The 15,002-nt window shown below is 39.8% G+C and overlaps 1 long non-coding RNA gene across 1 annotated transcript; it reads left to right on the forward strand.

Annotated features, from left to right (window-relative positions):
* Positions 1–453: 453 nt before the first annotated feature.
* Positions 454–1,629, forward strand: LOC136217250 (uncharacterized). Its single transcript, XR_010683456.1, has 4 exons — positions 454–631; positions 1,062–1,312; positions 1,399–1,475; positions 1,555–1,629. It is a non-coding gene; the product is annotated as an uncharacterized lncRNA (long non-coding RNA).
* Positions 1,630–15,002: the final 13,373 nt, after the last annotated feature.

Consider the following 15,002-nt stretch of genomic DNA (forward strand, 5'->3'; position numbering starts at 1 on the left):
GTTTGAATAAAGGATGTATAAATATTAGGGGTGGCAACGGGTAGTGTACCCGCGGGTACCCGGCACTACCCGACCCTAATGGGACTACCCGAACCCTGTTTTAGAGGGTATGGGATTAAAAATACTACCTGTCATGGGTATGGGACGGTTATGGGAATACCCCATCGGGTACCCGGTACCCGATACCCGGTATATATCTGACGGGTAACGGGTACCCGTTACCCGCTACCCATTTCCCATTACCTTTATATAAAAAAATATACTACATATACAGACATGGGTTTCGAACCCATGCCCTTCTGATTATAAGGCATAAGCATTACCACTCCGTCACTCTATTGTTATGGTTTACATTTAAACTGTAAGTTTTATATTATATTACTATAGTTATTATTTATATAAAACAAAACCCTAAAATGACAGCCACCAACATCGTTGTTTGTTCTTCTCTTTTGTTCTCTCAAACTTTCCGCCTCTCTCAAAATTACAGTCACCACATCGTTTCTCCATTGCTCTTCTCCTCACCGCCTCTCCTCCACTTCTCCATTGATTTTTGTCACCGCCGACACCGTCAACCATCACCGCCGTACCGCCGACGCCGTCAACCATCACCGCCGACTCATCGTGAAAGGTATTTACCGAAAACTCATATGTTGTTTGCTGCCTCTCTAAGATTTGTGGAGACTTTGATGATTCAAATATTCTTCTACTACTTTTTATATTATTCCCAAATGGGGCTCAACCCGAATTAACAAACAAAAAGAAATAATAAAAAACTAATAGCTGCTACATTTATATTTGTGATATGATAATATTATAGAGTAAAAAGCAAAATTAAGTTAAGAGAAGTGGGTTTTTATGATATGATATAAAAGAATATTGAGATAGAACTGATGTTGGTTTATTAATTGGAGAGACTAGAGAGGCACTAATATGATATTTGTGATATGATAATGTTGTTGAGGCTTGGTTTTGTTTCGGAATTTTGTCCTTTGTATGTAAGTATTTATATAGTATAATAAGGGACTATTTGTTGCATTGACAATTTGACATTATTACAGTTGATAATTATTGCCAGAGGACACTCAAGATCCACCAATATAAAGGTTTTTAGCTATGGGTATATGGATATATGGATATCCAACCTTGCAAATGATTGCTAGAGATCTTCTAGCTATTCCCGTTTCCACAGTTGCATCTGAATCCGCTTTTAGTACTAGTGGAAGATTTGTCAATGATTATAGGAGTAAGCTTCGTGAAGATACTTTGAAAGCATTGATGTGTGCTCAAAATTGGTTAGCGGTTTATGGAGGTAACTATAATAACTTCAAAATTTATGCTTTAATTCAATTAGAAGTTAAAGAATTACTTAACTAATATATGTGTTTTTATTTGAAGATCCTTCTAAAAATCTTTTCACAAGTGAAAACGAAGAAGACATTTGGGAAATTATTGCTTGATAATGGTGATTTAAGGTATGTATTTTCCTTTATTCAATATATTTTGATTTTACATTATATAACTTATTAATTTATGTGTTTCATTCTCTTAAAGGTTGATAAAGGCGACACAAAATGGAGCAAAAGCGAAGATTAACCAAAACGGAACAATTTATTTTTAGATGGACGTTTTGTGGATGATTTATAAACTCATGTTGGATATTTGTTTAATTTTTAGATGGATTTTTATGAAATGTATGATTTTGTTAAATTTATTGTATTATTATTTTTTTATTCCTTAACGGGTAAGGGTACCCGCGAAATAACTGGGACGGGTATGGGATGCAGAAATGATACCCATTAGGGTAATGGGACGGGTACGGGTAGTTCCCAGATAAACGGGTAAGGGTATGGGAAGGGCACTACCCGCGGGTACCCTACCCGTTGCCATCCCTAATAAATATATATAGATGGTCAGCATTAACAAAATAGAATATGCTAGATAAAACTACAAGTCAAGAACTAAGACTAGTCCATCTATTTCTTCCTGTTGACGTGAGCTTGGTTAGCTATTCCTTTACCTTTGGCGATTCTTTGTTGCTGACCCTGATTCCCCGGCTTAAGCTGAGTTGCAGAACCAGATGCCTCCCCTGTTTTCTGCTGAGTTCCATCAGCTTGCTTAGTTTGCTTTTCTTTCTCCCCCGTTTTGCCAGCATCCGGTGATGGAGGAGTAAAGGTATCGTGAAGAACAGCACGAGTCAGTTTTGATGAGTACGCTTGGAGTTGACTCGTACTTTCCCGAAGACCATCGAAGACTGCCATGCCATCGTCCAGAGTGGAAGCGGGTATCCTAATGGTGGCACTGAGCATACTGAGAAGATATTCTTGAGATTTCTCGATCCAAGTTATAGTGTCAGTCATCTTGGCATATGATTGATGATACATTTTGAGCAAAGCAGCATCATAGAATTGTCGTTGAGCATTGGTATGCCGGACATGTTAAAATGTGGCTTGAGAGTACTGCAGAATCTCATTTGTCTTTACTTGGTCAGTGTCCATTTCTTCTTTACTCAAGTTGAGTAGGCGAACGACTTCACTAATTTGCTCAATGGAACACTAGGAGGAGGAGGAGATTAATTCTCGAGCCCCGGTCGGCTCAGAGGATAGTTGGGTAAAAAGCTGATTAACCTCAGCAGAGGTTGCATAGATTGAGTTCGCAGCTGACAAGGTATTAAGTTGACCTTGAATGGAGTTCATATGATTTACCATGGTCAGCTGGAGTTCAGCCAGCTTCACTATAGATTCTTGCTTGGGCTGTTGAGAAGCAAAGGATGTCATGACACTCATCAAGTCCTTGAGACCCTTGATTTCAGTTAAAAGTTGAGTGACAGACGAGATATGTGTTGGCTCAACGTGGGCAGACCCAGCAGCATCGGCATGAGTTTGATGAATATCCTGGAGTAGGGCTTGAGCTGAGTCGATGATTCTTCGTCCAGACTCAGTAGCATGCAAGTAAGCATAGGATTCATCATTATGTGGTTCATAGGCCGGAATTGGAATAGCACCGAATGGAGGAGGAGTTTGGTGCTGTCCAAAAGTAGATGTGCCAGCGTGGTCAGCAGCTGGTCTTTTGTTCAGGTCAGCAGCATAAACTGACTGGCTTTCATTCCGCGTTGAAGGATTTGGAAGAGGTGGATCAGTAGAGATATTGACCTGCTCAGTATCATTCTGAAGCTGAGTAGTCGCAGAAGGTGGAGGTAGTTCAGAGCTGACATGAGCAGGATTTTCCTTTGCTAACTCTTTGTCTTAAGCAGCAGGAACTTCGAGCACTTGCTCGGCAGAAATTGGATCCTCAAGAGCTTTGGGATCGGCTTGTTCCTCAGTTTGAGAAACAGAGGCTTGCTTTTTCTTGAGTTGGTCTGGAGTTGGCTCAGTGACCGTGGAGAAGAATTGAAACTGGAGTGTGGTGAGGTCAGTGATTGGTTCCCTTAGGGGAGAATCGTCCAGAAGGTCAATGACTGGAGATTTTTGAGCCTTTCGTTTGAGTCGTTTGCCTGTGTTGTTCTTATTTGTTGGAGGAGAGGGATCAGCAGCAATGGAGTCAATGGACTCAGAAGAGGAGTTCAGCCCAAGGTCAGCATTGAGATCTTTCAGAGCTTTGTCTTTCGTTGTGGACTCAGCATCAACTGTCTTACTTTGCTCAGTTGGATTCACAGTTCGCTCAGCAGCAACTTTAACACATGGCTTGGCAGAACCTGTCTTATCAGCATCAAACTAACCTCCAAAATTACCCAGTTCTTCCTCCTGGTCAGTAGGAGTCTTTTCAAGGTCAATATCTTGACTCCATACAAAGTGAGATTCAGGAGTAACCACGAAGTCAAATGGGTTGGCTTCGATTGGCGTCAGCCCAAAGCTCTTCTTCTTCTTTTTCAGAGGCATTTCAGGTGTGTCCTCACTTTCTTCTTCAGGCACAACTAGCCTTTTCTATTTTCTGCTGACTTAGGTTCCTCCTGACCTTGCTCAGCATCAGCTTTCTTCGCACTTGATACAAACCGAATCTTCTTCGGAGCTGAGTTAATATCTTTGGAAGAGGTTTGGGCAGCTTTCCTCTTTTTATCATGTCTAGTGCGATCAGCAGGTTCCTTGTTCACCACCACTTTCTTTCCTTTCTTGGTCGGCATAGCTTGTGCTCCTTCCTCAGCATTAACTTCTTCCTCATTTTCTTCAATAACCCCCTTTCCTTTCTTAGACTTGAGGGGTTGGTTGTATGCTAACCCAAACAGCAGTGCCGCTGTGATTTCAGTACCCCAAGTCTCAACTTCTTCGAAGGTGCTCACCTGATGGTCCTGAAGAATTTTTATGATAAGGGATCCCATCCTAAGTTTCCCGGTACTCCGTTGGAATGCACCGATAAGAAAGACGGGCATATTGAGTGGTTTGTAGGTCAGCATGTGCCAGATAAAGCACTGCTCAAAATTGGAGGCTGATGAGGCGGAGTTGACCTTAGGGAATATGAAGTTGGTCAGGATGTAATGAGCCATTTTTTGATTTTGACCCATACACGTGCTGGCTATTTCTCCTTTGTGGTCCTTCGGTTTACAGAACTCAACAGGGTAGTCAAGTTTGGCGTTTGTGGTCCTGAATTCTTTACCTTTGGCCGGCAGCTTTAGCAAAGTTGCTAGATAGGATGGAGTAATCGTTATGTTCTTGCCTTTGACACTGGTTACTAGATGGTCAACATTGTCCTTGTTAACCCTGAGGTTTGTGTAAAATTCCCTTACTAACTGTGGGAAGGTATTTTCGGGGAGAGAGAAGAATTCAGACCAGCCGTTTTTGGAGATCCATTCACATAAGGGTTTCTCAGCCTCTACGAATCCCTTAGAGAACCAGCGGCACCGGAGTACCTCACACCCCTTGATGCTGTTGTACATAGGAAGGAATACATCTTCCTTTGGTTGCTTGTCTTTCTTTTCCTTCTTCTTTTTCGAAGGGGTTGCTTGGTCAGCTTGAGGGTTCTTGCTGGAGGTGCTGACCTTAGTTTGGTCATGCTGATCATTAGACTCAATAGAAGTCTCTTCGTAGTCTTGCTGAGCAGGGGAAGGAGGATTTTCATCGGAGCGTTTGTCGTCGTAACCGACACCAGAGATATTTTGTGAATCGTCAGACATGATTCCTTGAGAAATTTTGAGAGGTTTTGGGATTTAAGAGAGAGAGAGATTGAATGCCAGAAATTTCGAATGTAAAGAGGTATGAGTGGGAATTCGTCCACTATTTATAGGAAAGCCGAGTTGATCTGATAGGTCGGAATGGCGGTTTGGCATCGAGATGATCAATCGATAGGAATCCTGGCATTTATGACACATTCGGCGCATGTGTTTTCTAATAATTGCGCTTATGTCATCCTAGGTGGCTATTTAATATGCGTGCTAGCATTTATTGTTTTCGCTGTCTTTTACGCAGTATCTAGAATCTCAAGCGTTTTTATCTTTCTGAGTGCTCAGTTTTACGTAGAGGAAATATTCGTGTGCTTAGTAACTCAGCTTATGGTAATCACTCAATATGTATGTCTACTCAACATAGGGTGATATACTTCATATTTAGCTCAGCATGCAATAGTTAGTAATTTAGCACAAATCACTCAGCATGGTAATCACTCAACATTCAATTTAAACATAGAATTTTATTGAAGAGGATTAGACATACCGATAGCTTCCCTTAGTATGTTAAATTGCTCATGAGCCAGAGGCTTCGTAAAGATATCCGCAAGCTGTTCATCTGTTGGAACATAGGTCAGCTTGATCTCACCCTTGAGTACATGATCCCTTATGAAGTGATGCCTTATGCTGACATGCTTCATCCTGCTGTGTTGGATTGGATTTTTGGATAAGTCAATGGCACTCTTGTTGTCACATTTGACTTCAATGGTTTCTGTTTTTACACCATAATCCTCAAGCTGTTGCTTAATCCATAGGACCTGGGCCACACAGCTTCCAGCAGCAATGTACTCAGCTTCAGTTGTTGACAGGGCCACTGACGATTGTTTCTTACTGAACCAAGATACTAGACAGCTTCCAAGGAAGTGACATCCTCCTGAAATACTCTTACGCTCTAGCTTATCTTGTCCATAGTCAGCATCAGTGTATCCAATGAGTATGAAGTCATTTGTATTTGGATACCATAAACCTGCATTAACTGAGCTCTGTAAATATCTGAAAATTCTTTTTACAGCTATAAGGTGAGATTCCCTGGGGTCAGCTTGATATCTTGCGCAATAACATACTAAGTACTGAATGTCAGGCCTACTTGCAGTAAGATAAAGTAGAGAGCCAATCATACCTCGATATAACTTACTGTCTACCGACTTACCTTTCTCGTCAGCACAAAGGACAGTGTCAGTACCCATTGGGGTAGATATGGGCTTACATTCTTCCATATTGAATTTCTTTAACATTTCTTTGGCATACTTAGACTGACTGATGAAGATGTCGTTCTTCCCTTGCTTAATTTGTAGTCTGAGGAAGAAGTTGAGTTCCCTCATCATTGACATCTAAATTCTTTGCACATAGATTCATCAGTAGCACCAAAGATTATATCATCTACGTAAATTTGTGCCAGCAGGGTATTTTTACCCTTTTTCTTAATGAACAAGGTTGTGTCAGCTTTGCCTTTGACATAATTCCTGGTCAGCAGGAAACTAGTCAACCTCTCGTACCAAGCACGTGGTGCTTGTTTCAGGCCGTACAGGGCCTTCTTGAGTTTATAAACGTGGTTTGGAAATTTTGGATCTTCAAACCCTGGAGGCTGACTAACATATACCTCTTCGTTTATAAATCCATTAAGAAAAGCACTTTTGACATCCATTTGATATAGTTTGAAGTTCATGAAACTAGCATATGCACATAATATATGTATAGCCTCTAACCTAGCAATGGGAGCAAAGGTCTCACCATAGTCAAAGCCCTCTTGCTGACTATAGCCTTGGGCTACAAGTAGGGCTTTGTTCCTGACTACATTGCCTTGCTCATGTAGTTTGTTTCTAAAGACCCACTTAGTTCCTATGGTCTTTTGATTCCTAGGTTTTGGTACTAAATCTCATACCTCATTTCTCTTGAATTGATCAAGCTCTTCTTGCATAGCATTGATCCAGAATTCGTCGTGCTCAGCATCGGTGAAATTCTTTGGTTCATGGACTGAGACGAACGCAACATTGCTAAGATATCTCCTGAGTTGATTTCTTGTCAACAGGTTGTTCTCAGCAGCATCAAGAATGGACTTCTCCGAGTGTCCTCTTGGAATTTTGATTTCTTTGGGTAATGTTGAGTTGTCAGCGGCAAGTGTTTCAACAATCTCTGCAGTTTTAGATTGGTCAGCAAAGGTAATTTCAGGTTCATTTTTACCTTTGGTCAGCCCATGCGGTAATGACTCAGTGGCTCCATTTTGGTCAGCGGAAGCTGAGCCTGGGTCATCTTCGGCATACTGACTTGACTTTCCTGCAAGGCCAGTTTCATCGAACTCTATATGGACAGAATCTTCTACAATTTGAGTTCATTTATTGAACACCCTATATGCTTTACTGTTAGTTGAGTACCCTAGAAAGATTGCTTCATCAGCTTTAGAATCAAATTTGGCTAGGTTGTCTTTCGTATTGAGTATAAAATATTTACAACCAAAAGCACGAAAGTATCCAATATTGGGCTTTCATCCTTTCCAAAGTTCATAGGGGGTTTTCTTAAGAATAGGTCTAACTAAAGCCCTATTGAGTATATAGCATGCTGTGTTGACAGCTTCTCCCCAGAAATACTTTGGAAGCCTATTTTCAGTCAGCATTGTCCTAGCTATTTCAACTAGAGTTCTGTTCTTCCTTTCAACAACCCCATTTTATTGAGGAGTTCTTGGAGCAGAAAAATTATGGTCAATGCCGCTGACTTCACATAATTCATCAAACTGTTGGTTTTTGAATTCTCCGCCATTATTGCTACGGATGTGAGCTAATTTTAAATCTCTGTCATTTTCAAGTTTTCTGATCAGTGTTGAGAATTTCTCAAAAGATTCATCCTTGCTACTCAGCAAAAGGACCCAAGTGTACCGAGAGAAATTGTCTACAATGACCAAGGAAAATCTCTTACCGCCCAAGCTGAGTGGCTGGACAGGTCCGAAAAGATCCAAATGTAGTAATTCCAATGGACTCTTGGTTGAGACAACGTTTTTACTTTGAAAAGACTTTTTAGTTTGTTTACCTTGCTGACAAGTATTACATAATTGATCTTTCTCAAATCTAAGTTTGGGCAAACCCTCAACTAATTGCTTTCTTGCTAATTTGGCAAGGAGGTCCATGCTTACATGACCAAGTCTCCTATGCCATAGCCAGGAGTTGCCCTCCTTTGACACTAAGCATATGTTTTTCGAAAAATTCTTTTCCAAACTCAACATGTACACATTGTCAACACGAGGGGCAGTTAAAATCAAATCGTTTGTTTTTCCCTTGAGTATATGACACTCAGTGGCATCAAATACAACCTTTCTACCGCTGTCACACAGTTGAGCCACGCTCAATAGGTTATATTTGAGACCCCTGACTAAGGAGACTAACTCAATAGTAGGGTTACCTCCGATAGTACCTGAGCCGACTATCTTACCCTTTTTATTGTCTCCGAAGCTTACACTTCCACCTCGTTTACGCTCAAGTGTGATGAACTGAGTTTCATCACCAGTCATGTGCCTCGAGCATGCGCTGTCAATATACCAAAGCTTTGACTTCTCCATGCACCTCAGGCTCACCTGCAATTTAGACTATTCATCTTTAGGTACCCAATTCTTTTTGGGTCCTCGTTGGTTAGCATGAACAGGTGAAACATCATATTTTAATTTGTGACGACATATGTTTATGGTGTGGCCAGCTTTACCACAGAAGTCACAATAGGTTACCCTTTGAGGGTGACTTTGTTTTTGGTCAGCACGATTGTGCTGAGCATGCCAACATACCTTAGTGGTATGGCCTTTCTTTCCGCAGAAGTCGCATTGGACATTCCACCGAGTATGCCAACACACATCTATGGTGTGTCCCCTTTTCCCACAACAGTCACACTGACTGTTCTGCTGAGTGTACCGTTTATGCTGACCAGTACCTTGATACTCAGCATTGGGATAGAACCCTTTCTTTGCCGATTTACTCAGCTAGTTCTGTATGGTTGTGATGTCTTTTCTAAGCTTCTTTGACTCAGTTTGGACTTCCGAAACAAAACCATGCATGACTTTTAGATTTTCATCTTGCCTGGTATTGTCTTGGAGAAGATATCGGAGGTCACTCAGTTTGACCTCTTCTATCTCATCACATCGCCTGCTGAGTGCCTTTATTTTCTTATTACACTTTTTGGTCAGTGTATATAGATCACTCAAGGCGTTGACCATTTCATTTCTAAGCAAGAGAAGAGATGTTACCTCATTGGAGTCTTCCTCTTGGTCAGATCCACCTGAGAGGTCAGCTTGCTCAGATCGGCAGTGGTCAGCAGCGTCGTCGGCCATGAAGCATATATTTGCTGTCACATTTGCATCAGCTTCTGATGAGGTTGACTCATCAATATCGCTCCACATTGCCACCATAGCTTTTCTGCTACCTTTCTTATCTTTCTTCAGATTTGGACAGCTTGTGGCGGCAAGCAGAGGTCGTGCGGCAAACAGAGGCTGTAGAAGCTCTGCTGATGTTGATGAAGGAGAATGCAGCACCAGCTGCGCAGAATGATCGTTCTTTCTTATTGCCGCAATCAGCAAGTGTGGGTTTAATTCTGTATTCGTAAGTATGTTTCATTCTGGATTAATCCAATTCTTTTTGTATATTTTAATCGTTGAAAATTCTCCAATTCTTTTTTGCAATCTTTGGTTGATAAGTATGTTTCATTCTGGATTAATTCAATTCTTTTTATGTATTTTAATAGTAGAAAATTGTCCAATTTCTTTTTGCAATCTTTAGTTACTAAAGATTACAAAAAATGTAATTCTGCTAACGATGTTATAGGGCTAAATGGTTCCTCATATTGTAACGAACTATATGAGTTTGTGCGTTATCCATATCTATATCTGTAAAAGCTGAGTTATAGAATTGTAACCTTCATTCAATTAATGGAGAGCATTTTTCCAATTTTCTTGTTATTGCTCTGCTAAATTAGATTAACATCTTCAAGACATTAACTCTGTTTTGATGGAGGGTTTGAAAGGGTTCGTAAAGCAATTGTGTACACTAAGGCTGGGCATGGATCCTAGAAATATGAGATTGGACTGAATATCTCAAAAAAAAAAAAATTGTAATATAATTTTGACTAATTTTGACCAAATTCGACGAGTTCGACTAAATGATAATATATTAATATATAATTTCCCAAACCTACATGGGTTAATTTGGGTTAAGCCTAGTTATTTTTAAGTTCAAGTTCAATACAAAAGAATTCCTATTCCGAGGATATTTGAGACATTTGAAGTTACTCCCACCTTTTTCATCTGCGAAGTCTTACATTTCTTAATGTTCTTGATCATCTTTTGGAATTTCAATTTCATTATTCTTTGTGGTATCATTATACATAGGACCAATGTAATAAGATTCACCTTTCATCTGGCCCAACTTTCACACAGGGGAATTCGTACATGCCCAAACCCGTCCAGAGAGGCCTATGAAATGGCGGGACAACTTGTGGTGGTGCGGCAAGCAGAGGCTGCAGAAGCTCTGATAATGTTGATGGAGGAGAATGCAGCACCAGCTGTAGAGGCCCCCCCCCCCCCCCCCAGCTGCACAATGATCGTTCTTTCTTATTGCCGCAATCAGCAAGTATGAGCTTAATTCTGTATTCGTAAGTATGTTTCATTCTGGATTAATCAAATTCTTTTTGTGTATTTTAATCGTAGAAAATTCTCCAATTCTTTTTTGCAATCTTTTGTTAATAAATATGTTTCATTATGGATTAATCCAATTCTTTTTGTGTATTTTAACAGTAGAAAATTGTCCAATTCCTTTTTGCAATCTTTAGTTATTAAAGATTACAAAAAAATTAATTCTGCTAACGATGTTATAGGGCCAAATGGTTCCTCATATTGTAACGAACTATATGAGTTTGTGTGTTATTCATATCTATATCTGTAAACCGAGTTATAGAATTGTAACCTTCATTCAATTAATGGAGAGCATTTTTTCAATTTTCACTATGCTAAAACCCTCTTCAGACGACGGTTAAAAACCGTCATCACGCGAGATATAAATCTGTCATGGGGCTCGCTGCCGTCTATTGCACCTTCAGATGACAGTCAGGTTCTATCATGTTTCGTCATCACACATGACATTAGCCTATTTTATTAATGTCATCTTACCCTTTTTACGATGCACCTTATTTATTACTGATGTCACCTTTAATGTCGTCACATGACATTCTAATAATTAAAACCGTCAGGTTAGTGTTGGTCCCGTGTGATTAGTTCCAGGGGGGTTAGGAACTAATGTAACTTTTTCGCTTAATTATGCTGACTTAATCAATTCTTTAAGTTACTTAACTTAGTTTAGCTCAGCATGGCCGAGAGATGTAAGACAGCTTTAGTCAGATGCTGACTAGAACTGTTTTACTTGTGAGTTGGGAATTAACACTTGAGGTCAGCTTCCAACTCAGCACCAAGATTACTCAGTGTCAGCTTTTACAATTTATATCCTGAGCAATTTAATCAAGCAACACATACATATATATATATATATTGAGAGAGAGTTAGAAATTACTCAGCAGACTTATCCTGGTTCGGCCTCTCCGCCTACGTCCAGTCCCCAGAATCCCTTCGGGCTTTTTCAATCCAATACTGAGCTCTTTAAAGGTAGAGCACAAACCGTTTACAAGGAAGTTGAATATGCAAGAGTACCTTCCTCTATTCATCTACTCAACTCCTATTGAGCGCTATAACCGAACACTCAGATTTTTCTCTACCGCTGAGTACTAAAAACCGAGTACTCAGCACCACTCTCTCAATTTTACAATTGATACAAACTTGTGCTTTCTAGATGAAGAACACTTTAGATGAATACAAATTCAATCTAGCTTTTACACAGAAATAGAAATTCGGTGTAAGATCTTCTTTCTTGTTTGAATGTGCTTTGTATGTATATTCTTTTTCTCTTGTATTTTTCGGTTATTGGCAAAGGATCCAAGTGAAGGTCTTGTCCTTTTATAGTTGATTCTGAAGCTCTAATCATTTGAATCTGGAAGTATCCGTTGGATTCAAACGACTCTCTTGCGTCACACGCTTGGTCAGCATTCAGAATTCGCAGGCCAATCCTGTCGTCTGAATTTAGCAGGCGTCAGGCTTGTCTTCTTCCTACAGGTTTGTCTTCTAGCACTAGTTTCGTCTTTTAGCCAAATGCCAGTTGACCCATGCGTCTCGAAATTGACTCCGTGCATAATTACAAGATTTCTGTATTGGCGCAGATGGTTGTCGGATCTTGTCTTTTAGCAAGCGGATCATTCGCGCTGTCCTGACGAATACTCAGCTTGAACTTTATAGACGTTGCTTTTGTTCTTTGTCTCTGGCGAGACTGGGTCACGTTCTACTCAGCTTCCGTGGTCAGCTTCGTCTGCAAGCTTTAGTTTAGAAGAAGACTTATCTTCTATAATGCTGAGTTACACTTCAGCTTTTGCTGTGTTCTCATGCTGGCTTCGTCCTGTCTTACTTTTGATTCCTGTTCTAATATATTCTTATACTTATCATTGAACAAACACATTAGTACAATTAAATCAAAGCACTTAAATTTAATTGTCTTAATCATGGATTAACTTAAATAATTTTGTCAAATCAAAATCATGTGGAAAGGTGTTTCAACAGTTAGCGTGTGGGAAATTGGCATATTGAATTTGAGATGACAGTTCGTATAATAATTTCTGTCGTTATAGCTTGTTTAGATGGCATAGCTCTTAATCAATCATGTCAACGGATTTTTTTTCAGATGACAGATACGTTTATTTTAATGTCTTTTTATTGCTGTTTATATGACATTTTTAAAAATTAAAATGTCTCTTTTTGCCTTCTTCTTCGTTTGAATTTCTGGTTTTTATACCTGAATACTGAAACATACTAAAATATGAAGATGAAATTCTGTATATCAATGGTTTTAATTTTATTGGTGACCAATACTCATAATATGTTTACATTTGTGCCTAACGTCGATCCATATCTTGAATAACCAATACATTTCTGAATTAAAACACACAAAAATTGGTCCAATAATCTTCCATAACGTCAATCCATATCTTGGAGTAATAATTAGGCCTATAATCCCAAAGGTCTTGGTATCTGCAAAAGCCAAGCAAGTCATTAATATTACACACAACCCTAAACTCAATAATTACGACCCTTCCCCTTTCACGGCCTTTCACTTACCACAATCATATCACTATAAATATATGCATCATAATGGTTCAGAATTCATACCTTCAACAACCAGAAAACTTACGTTGTAACAATGGATCCCCTTGTTGAAACTCCACAAGAGATAATTGCTGACTTGGAGAAATTGTACATGGAGAACCCAGAGTGGCTTCTGGCCATCGATGGTACGTAATGTCAATCCATAGTTGTTCTGTAACTCTTCCTGGTTGCTTCTGTGTATTTCTAATGATTCTTCTTGGATGATAACGTACAGGTCCCCTCAATGGTAACTTCTTTAAATGGCCGATCAGAATGAAAGGCCCCCAATACACCCCATATGAAAGGGGTGTATTTGAAATCAGAATCAGCTACCCTCCGGATTTCCCAAACAGTCCTGCAAGAGTAAATATTAACTCAGATCAGTAAGATATAATCACCTACATGAAACATAAACTAATAAATTTCTCCTTTTATTCTCAGTTTCGCTTCTGGAATAGGATATATCATCCTAACGTGGCTCCTCAAGGGTTGATTCATCTTCCCCGTATCCTTAATACCAATCACTTATCCACTGCCACAGTATAATGCAACCATTTATCTATTTCATTTGATAAACATACAACATCATATTTTTGATCTAATTATTCTATGCATTTTGTAGTTTCTGTGGCACCTATATGATCTACTTCTACAGCCCCATAGTGAGGAGCCATATCCTGGGCAAGAAGCAGTTGCTGAGCAATACCGCAGCAACAGGGAAGAGTATGAGGGGCTCGCCCGGATATGGACTGAGGAGTATGCAAAGTGGATATGAGGGTGTCCAAAGCTCCTAAACTATCTTGAGTGAGGGAAAGGAGAATTGAAAGGCAATGCGAGCTCCAACTATGGTTCTCATTCCAATTCCAAATTTCCTTTCTCCACTCAAATTAGTTAAGGAGATTTTGACCTTTAATTCCAACCGAAAGGCAAAACTCATCCCCCCTTTTATAATATAATGTAGAGCTTTGCTATTCAGTTCGTATGTCTGTGCAAGTAGACTAAACTGACCCTTTTATAATGCTCCTTCCACTTGGGTTGTACTCGTTGTACTCTGAACTTGGTAATGAGGGTTATGAAGGACTCTGTTTGTGCTGAATATGAGGGTGTTCAAATCTCCTAAGTTGTCTTGGCTAAGTGAGAGGATAATCGAAAGGCAACGTGAGCTCCAAATGTGGTTCTCATTCCAATTCCAAATTTCCTTTCACTAGTAAAAACAGCTAAGGAGCTTTGGACCATCAATTACAACCGAAAGGAAACACTCACCCCCCCCCCCTTTTGTAATATAACGTAGAGCTTTGGTTATGATGCTGACACTACAAGGGACTCTGTTTGTGCTTAATATAAGGGTGTTCAAATCTCCTAAGATGTCCTGACTAAGTGAAAGGAGAATCGAAAGGCAATGTGAGCTCCAAATGTGGTTCTCATTCCAATTCCAAATTTCCTTTCACTAGTCAGAACAGCTAAAGAGCTTTGGACCATCAATTACAACCGAAAGGCAACACTCATCCCCCCATTTTGTAATATAACATAGAGCTTTTCTATTCAGTTCGTATGTCTGTGCAAGTAGACTAAACTGACCCTTTTATAATGCTCCTTCCACTTGCGTTGTACTCATTGTACTCTGAACTTGGTAATGAG

Source organism: Euphorbia lathyris, chromosome 2, assembly GCF_963576675.1.
Source record: "Euphorbia lathyris chromosome 2, ddEupLath1.1, whole genome shotgun sequence".
Taxonomy (NCBI): domain Eukaryota; kingdom Viridiplantae; phylum Streptophyta; class Magnoliopsida; order Malpighiales; family Euphorbiaceae; genus Euphorbia; species Euphorbia lathyris.